The sequence below is a fragment of the Bactrocera latifrons genome, unplaced genomic scaffold (assembly GCF_001853355.1).
Source record: "Bactrocera latifrons isolate USDA-ARS-PBARC rearing strain unplaced genomic scaffold, ASM185335v1 scaffold_488, whole genome shotgun sequence".
In the NCBI taxonomy this organism is placed as follows: Eukaryota; Metazoa; Arthropoda; class Insecta; order Diptera; family Tephritidae; genus Bactrocera; species Bactrocera latifrons.
In genome coordinates, this window is record NW_017537143.1 from 18,068 (window position 1) to 26,679 (window position 8,612).

The window sequence follows — 8,612 nt, forward strand, 5'->3', positions numbered from 1 at the left end:
GTAAACATATAGTTGAATTTTTAATGGTACTTGTTTTTGGAATATATTATAGCAATTTAATATTTGTTATCGACATATTTATTTTCATTCAAGTTTCAAAACATCGCTGAATAATGAAATGTATGATTTTGTGACTGTCACTTACAGAACAGCTAAATCTTCACAAGTCTCAAAAATTGTCTCTAACTTAAAATCTCAAATTCAGAGAGACTTTGTCACATTACAGAATCGCACGGTAAGACTCATTTTCAAGAAAATTGCTCGATTAAAATGTAACTCTAAATAGTTCCTTTTTTAAATATGCTAACAACCATGTTGGTTTGTTGAATATAAATTTAGGATTTCTATTTATTTAACACTTCTACGAGTTCGTTGATGGGTGTAATGGGACCAATGCCACGATCATAAAAAACCATTAACCGAAAACATATAAAGTACCATAACTAAATATTAAATTAAAATAATATATAATACTCCTATTAGGCACAGGGGATTGCAGTGGTAAAGGTAAAAATTTGGAAAAGTGCCCTGGGCCAAATCTGTTTTGTATGTAATATCCTTATGACATTCTTATGTTACAGTACGAAATACGCTTACTTCCCATATAACACAATTTTAAATTCCATTTGAAAGTTGCACTTTCCAGTATATGTATAAGGAAAGAATTACTACATCAGAATAAAACTTTGCACGAATAGTGCTATCGGGATGTACTATATATGAAATTCCGACTGAATCCTTTCTTGAAAGTAGTATATCTGTGTCAAAAATGGGTTGAATCAAGAGCCAATATGTGAAACCGTGATTTTCTTATGACGATGCATGTTCATACCAAATGAACACATCCCTGCATTGTCCTCCTAACTCGTCTAAATACGAATTAGAGGACAATGCAAAAAACACCCAACAGCGCCAATATAACAACAAAGTACCCAACAAACAGAAAGACACAAAAAAACGAATCACCATAGCGGACCGGACATACAGGCGCCAAAATTATACAGCAGAAGCAGAGTCAACAGCAGCAACACCAACAACAGCAGCAGAACCTTTGAAGATCACCGCGGGAATAAGTAAACATATCAGGTTTTATTTAAAATTTATATTATACTTATAAATTACCCCTTAAGTTGTATAATAATTGTATTTATACTCCAAATAACCCAAATCATAAGTATACACCCACACATACCCACACAATTGTATATACTATACATATACATATACTACAAATATATATAAATGAACTAAATTGTTATCCAAATCCTAATAGTTTTTATTTTATTTGACACACCGGCAAATACATCGTCGACAACCCCGACATTTTGGTCCTTCGAGCCGGATTGTCTGCCTATTAAAATAAAACCCACTCAAATAATCATCGCTTGGATCATCAGACTTGTACATATATTTCTCCACCCAATCAACCACTTTTGGATTTACACAAAACTCATCAATTATCAACAAACTCACACGTGGAAAAAATTGCAAGTACCCAAACCCAAATTTATTTAAAATATAAAAATATCAATTCATTAGTGCAAATCGAAATAAAACGGCATAGTAAAACAAGAACAAAACTAATATTATATTCAAAGTAAATCTTATGCTTAACCGGTATTAAGCACAAAGTATTTGCAAAAATTGTTATTTCCATATTCCGCTTTGCACTTTACTCGTTCATTTACATACATACGCACATAATTTTTGAGAGCCAAGCAGCGCTGCTTTGGCACCCACTTGCACCCACATGTGTATATGTTTTATTGCACTACCCGCTCAACTAACAACAAACTAACGTTGACTGCTAGTGCAGTGTGAGCAAGCAAAAAACAGACCCGATAGGAAAAATTTCAAAAGACCCACTAGGAAAGTTTTCGTTCGTCGGAATTTCACTCATTATATTCTGCGGCACAAAATATACACCTAAAACCAAAAAAAAAAAAAAAATCGTTGCTTATTAACGTATTCAAATTCAAACTTAAATAAAGAAATATTTTTTAAAATTTATTATTTGTTTTATTTCAATTTATTTAATTGTTAAGACGGTTACGTGAAATTTTAATAATAATAGAAGTATTTAAGTTTCGTATTTCCGATTTGTTCGAATACATTGACTAACATTACTATACCCAACCCGAAGACGAGTCCATTTATACCCTGGAAGTAAGAAGGGTTGAACTCAACGCGATATACGACAAGGCAAACAAGTCGTTCGATGCCTTTCGTAGAACCCCACAAAAAAAAAGGTCATCAATTCTATTTGAAATCTTTAGGATCCATTAATCAAGCTATTGATGATCTTAAGACCCCAACCCCAATAATAAAGGAACGAGTTTCAGAGGAATATCGCGGGACATAGGACCCTCAATTCACCTACCCCCTTGTGATACGGACATATTTTATGGAGATTTCGCAACCTGGCCTTCATTCCGAGACATGTTTACAGCTATATATGTAAACAATCACAAAATCTGCAACGTGGAAAGACTGTCTGTTCCATTTGATTCAAAAAACCCGAGGAGAGCACGAGTAATTGTTAAAAATGCACCCTTAACAAATGATAGTTTCCTGATGGCATGGAGGGACCTAGTATCCCAATACGAGAACAAACGAGTTCAGGTCAACCCACAATTGAAAATTTTATTGAACCTACCCCAAGCAGCCCAAGAGAGTGGAAGCGCGATTAAACACCTTCAGAAGACCGTCAACAATTGTCTCACAAATCTCCACAACGTGTACATAGACACTAGTAGCTGGGACCCCATCTTAATTTTCTTATGCGGATTGAAATTACCCAAGACCCTACTTCATCAATTCGAGGACACCCTAGAAGATAACTCAGAAATACCATCTTGGAAAAGCTTTTACGAGTTTCTCACTCATCGATATAAATCTTTGGAAGCAGTAGGAAATCTAACTGACCCCGTTCCACCCAATCCGACAGTGGATCCTATAGAAAAGGAAAAGACAGGAAATTCAGCACATTTCACGCTAATGTTTCCGGAACTTCTACCCTGAATATTTCACACGCTAGTGAAAACCCAGTTAGAGGCAAGAAATTCTCAAAAACACACCAAGACATTGAAAGTTGTAAGCTTTGCAGAACACAACATTCCATTTGAGAATGCCCAAAGTTCTTACAAATGAAAGTTGAGACCCGAATAACCACAATAAAAAATGATGGTTATTGCTTCAATTGCCTTGCATTATCTCACAGTTTCAGAGATTGCAAGAGCAAATATTCTTGTAAAATATGCAGAAAGAAATATAACACACTTCTGCATTCTTGATATACCAACCCGTTCCCAATCCCCTCCGCAAGGATCAAGAGCCTTAAACCCGCCTCTTGTCCAAACACCAGTAGTACCTCCCAAACCCTTAATACCAATATAAATCCGCAAGCCTACACAACCCTCTTACAGTCCACTAAAAATAAAACCCAAGACCAAACTTCAGTGGGAAGCAGATTTTGTTAGGTACTGCTGTAGTCCAAGTTTTATACAAAGGGCAAATATTCACAGCTCGCGCACTAGTCGACTCCGGGTCAGAAACCACTTTTATTTTAGAGAAATTGCAGACCAGTCGACATATTGATCGGAAGTGAGCTGTACCCACAAATAATTCTCAATGGTGTACGGAGAAATGTACTAGGGTTCTAGCGTTCTAGCCCAAGAAACGGAATTCGGTTGGATTCTATTCGGACCCACACCAGAAAACCCCTCATCACCCCCAATAATGTCATTTTTCAATAAGATGACCCCAGACAAGTTGCTCACACAATTTTGGGAAGTTGAAGAGGAACATCCTCAATGATGTACTACATACTGGACCCAATCTTACAAGAGCAGATGACGTACCGAAAGCGATAATGGCACGAGATGAACTCACTTCATCTTTAAAGTCCGCAGGATTCGCTCTACGCAAATGGACCTCAAATGACCCRAAAGTTTTATCTGGAATCCCACAAGAGCACCTATTGGATACCAACTCACTCAGTTTACCAGAATCCAATAACACAAAAACACTAGGAATCAGATGGAATGCAAACAAAGATTTTTTTTTTTCTCATCAACCCTATTCAGGTTAAAACGTCGTATACTAAAAGAGAAGTATTATCGATTATAGCGAAATTGTACGACCGAACTGGATGGCTCAGCCCCGTTGTAGTTATAGCAAAAATAATAATGCAACAGATATGGCTGGAGAAATCCGATTGGGATGAATGTCTAAAACCCTTAACGCTCCATCGATGAAAATATTCATAAAGGACTACGATTCCTTAAATCTCATTGAAATTCCTCGATGGACCCACTTCCGACATCATCAATTTCGACCATCAATTTTCATGGATTCTCTGACGCATCTGAAAAAGCTTATGCAGCAGCCCTATACATCAGTGTTTCTACAAGCACAAATACCTGGACAACCCTTTTGGTATCTAAGACTAGTGTGGCCCCAATAAAAACTATATCGTTATCAAGACTAGGACTTTGCGGAGCTGTTCTTCTGGTGAATCTGGTGGTTGCGACCCTACCCCAAGTAAGTATAACCCAATACCGTACTCACCTATGGACGGACTCCACAATTGTTCTTTCATGGCTTGGCAAACCCCCATGCACGTGGACAACCTTTGTATCTCACCGAATTTCCACAATTGCAGAAAAGGTTGGAACCGAAAATTGGACTCACGTCGAAAGTCAAGACAATCCGGCAGATCCAGCTACTCGCGGAAGCACACCTCTGGAAATGGTTAACAACGACCTCTGGTGGCACGGACCCCAATGGCTAACACTCGACCCGATACACTGGCCAGTGACCAAAAAATCAATCGATACAACACTGGAACTCCGACCAATCAAGACCTTCGTGAACACAACACAAGAGGATATGCTGGATAGATTCTCAACCTTACCCAAGGCCATTCGAATTGTAGCATATTTGTTCAGATTCTGTTCGAATGCGTCATCCAATAAATCACAACAGTTATACACAACGTTGGAAATAACTCCAGAAGAGTTCAACACTACCCGCATGAAGCTAATTATTTTATTCCAAAAGAAGTATTTTCAGGTCGAATATGAAGCCCTAACCCAAAAAACCAGCGATTATACTACCCTATAGCAGTCTATTAGCCAAACTACTCACCCAATTTACCCATCTAATAACCGTTCATGGCGGCAACCAGCTAGTCTTACGACTTATGCGTTCAGAATTTTGGATACCGAAGCTGAAAACCCTCATCAAATCTACCATTCATCAGTGCAAAACGCAAGACTTTTGCACAAAAAACGCAACACCACTAAAATTATGGCAGCATTACCCGCAGAACGTACCACCCTTACTCGTCCATTCGCAGCAACAGAAGTCGATTTCGCCGGTCCCTATGACATAAAAAATTACACCGGCAGAGCATKTCTGATCACAAAAGGTTATGTATGTGTATTTGTTTAGTTTGCAACCAAAGCAATACATCTAGAGCCAGTAAGTGATCTCACCACTAGCTACCCTTTTAACCCGATTCGAAAGTTGCTTGAATTCTCGCCCATTAAGTGAAGACCCAACCAATTTAGAACCCTTAACTCCAGGCCATTTCTTAATAGGTACCCTTTACTAATCCCAGCAGAACCCAATTTAGAAGATGCACATCTAAGCATCGCACAAAGATGGCAGAAACTGAAGATACTCCATCAATACTTCTGCAAAAGATGGAAAGAAGAATATCTGAAAGAACTCCACAAAAGATACAAGTGGAAATACCCTCAATGATATGGTAGTTGTACGTCAAGAAACACTACCCCCAAATGAGTGGATACTTGGTCGCATCGAAAAAACGTATCTCGGTGCATACAATAAAGCAAGAGTAATTGACATACGTACCTCTCAGGGAACAATTACCCGCCAAATAACCAAAGTAGTCACTTTACCAAATAATTAATCTCATTTTCTTTTAGTGACATGGCCCCTCAAAGCAGTACGAAGCCAATTTGCAGTCGCCAAAGCAGCCCCACATTCACTGTGAGTTCACTCAGCGTGACCCGTAGCATCAGCTCACTCTCGGACGAAGGAACCCTGGAAAGACGCTTCCATCGCTTTAAAGCGACCCTTCCCCCCATTCGAGAGGAGCGAGGAAGTATCCATCGCACGGCCCGGCGTACTATCAGCCGTTCATCAAAACGAACACATAAACACGTCGCCTGTGGATTGTGTAAAAAAGATCACCAAAAAGCGAAGAAAAATTACATAGACAAAAAGATCTACCCACGTTACTGGCCAAGCCGACCCTCATACCAATAGTCATGATCAAAGTTAAAGACGATGGCAAATGGAATAAAATACGAGCCATAATTAACCCGACCCGAAAGGTGACTATAATTGCGTCAGAACTGGTTCAGACATTGAGGTTACCGAAAACGTACCTCGACTCGCATCGTATATGCAAAGTCGTCATAAGATCATTAACTGATTCCGACTGGCATGTCGAAGTTAACTGCCTTTTGACACATCAATTACCGACCCGACCCTATAATCGTGACTTAAGTGGCGAAATTACTAAGAAGTTCGACCACTTAGTCCTAGCCGACCCTACATTTTGGAAGAATGACAAAATGATGTTGGAACTAGGAGCCGACGTCTACCCAAGATTAATGAAACCCGGATTATTCAACCCCGATAACAGCACCGTGATCGCACAAAACACCGCACTTGGTTGGACTTTGACCGGTGCTTGTGCGATTTAAACCCAAAGTATATCTCCAACCCATTTATGATAATACTCATGAACACATATCAAAACAGATATTAAAATGTTTTTATTCGCAGACCCTGCAAGGCGGCCGGGATGTTCATACCAAATGAACACATCCYTGCATTGTCCTCCTAACTCGTCGAAATACGAATTAGAGGACAATGCAAAAAAACACCCAACAGCGCCCATATAACAGCAAAGTACCCAACAAACAGAAAGACACAAAAAACGAATCACTATAGCGGACATACAGGCGCCAAAATTAAACAGCAGCAGCAGAGTCAACAGCAGCAGAACCTTTGCAGATCAGCGCGTAATAAGTAACCACATCAGGTTTTATTTAAAATTTATATTATGCTTATAAATTACCCCTTAAGTTGTATAATAATTGTATTTATACTCTAAATAACCCAAATCATAAGTATATACCCACACAATTGTATATACTATACATATATTACACACCCTCAAATATATATAAATGAACTGAATTGTTATCCAAATCCTAATAGTTTTTATTTTATTTGACACACCGGCAAATACATCGTCGACAACCCTGACAGTGCATATTTGCACTTAGAATGAAATACTTGCAAATGCCCAGATCCTGAAATATTTGGCTATACCTGAAATTAACTTTAATTTACAGTGAAACTTCGATAAGTCGTAACCTCGATAAGCGAAAAACCTTGATATTTCATAGTATTTATTCGGTCCCTAGAAAAATTCGCGAAAAATGCATGTATTTCGGTCCCTTTGATAACTCGTATTTTTATTGAGACAGAAATTGAAAAATGTGTATCAAAAGCCTCTACAACTCGCATTTTTTTCACAAAAAACCGTACGTGACGAAAACATAGTACGTTTTTTAACCGTTATTATTTTACAGTTACGCTTATTCATAAGTTTTGCTTTGTTTTCTACAACTAGCGTAGGTTAGTATCAATTAGGACGCAAGATGTCAAGTTCTCGTAAGTGCAAAATATTGCCAATTAAAAAATAAAGAAATTATTCTTGCCGTAAAAAATTGTGAAAAACAAGTAGAAATTGCGAAAAGGTTCGGCATTGTGCCATCTACTATCACATCAATTTTAAAAAAAGTGATCTGTATTTGGGTTTGCCCTCAAACACCAAACGTAAGCACCAAAAATTACCAGAATGCCCGGAATTAGAAAAGAAAGTACTCACTTGTTTTTCGCAATGCCAAGAATCTAATACTATTCCAGTTGGAGGACATTTACTAAAAGAAAAAGCAAAGGTGTATGCCGCAAAATTGGGCTTAACACAATTCAACGCAAGTAATGGCTGGTTGGACAATTTCAAGAAGAAAAATAATGTAAGTTTCAAAAAGTTGGCGGTGAAAGCGCGGCCGTTGATGATGAAGTGTGTGTTCAATGGAGAGAAAACATTCAAAAGTTAATAGAGAATCATGAGCCCAGGAATATTTTCAACGCGGATGAAACGGGTCTATTTTACAAGTGTCTTCCACATCGCACACTGTCTTTGAAAGGATAAAGTTATCATGGTGGGAAATTGAGCAAGGATCGTCTTACTCTGTTGCTTGCAGCAAATATGGATGGGTCAGAAAAATTTAAACCATTAATAATTGGTAAATCCATGAAACACAGATGCTTTAAAAACATCAAGACGTTCCCCATGCTTTATCGTGCAAATTTAAAGTCATGGATGACACGTAATTTATTTCTTGAATGGCTACAATTGGTGAACCAACAAATGATAAAACAAAATAGAAAGATTTTATTATTTATTGATAATTGCACCGCCCACACTGCAATGGAACCTTTGAGCAGTGTGCAGACTGAATTTTTCCTACCTAACACCACTTCAGTTTTGCAACCACTCG

The 8,612-nt window shown here is 38.1% G+C and overlaps 1 long non-coding RNA gene across 1 annotated transcript; it reads left to right on the plus strand.

Annotated features, from left to right (window-relative positions):
* Positions 1-6,652: 6,652 nt before the first annotated feature.
* On the plus strand, positions 6,653-6,859 carry LOC108973532. Its single transcript, XR_001993729.1, has 2 exons — positions 6,653-6,747; positions 6,823-6,859. It is a non-coding gene; the product is annotated as an uncharacterized LOC108973532 (long non-coding RNA).
* The last annotated feature ends 1,753 nt before the right edge of the window (positions 6,860-8,612 follow it).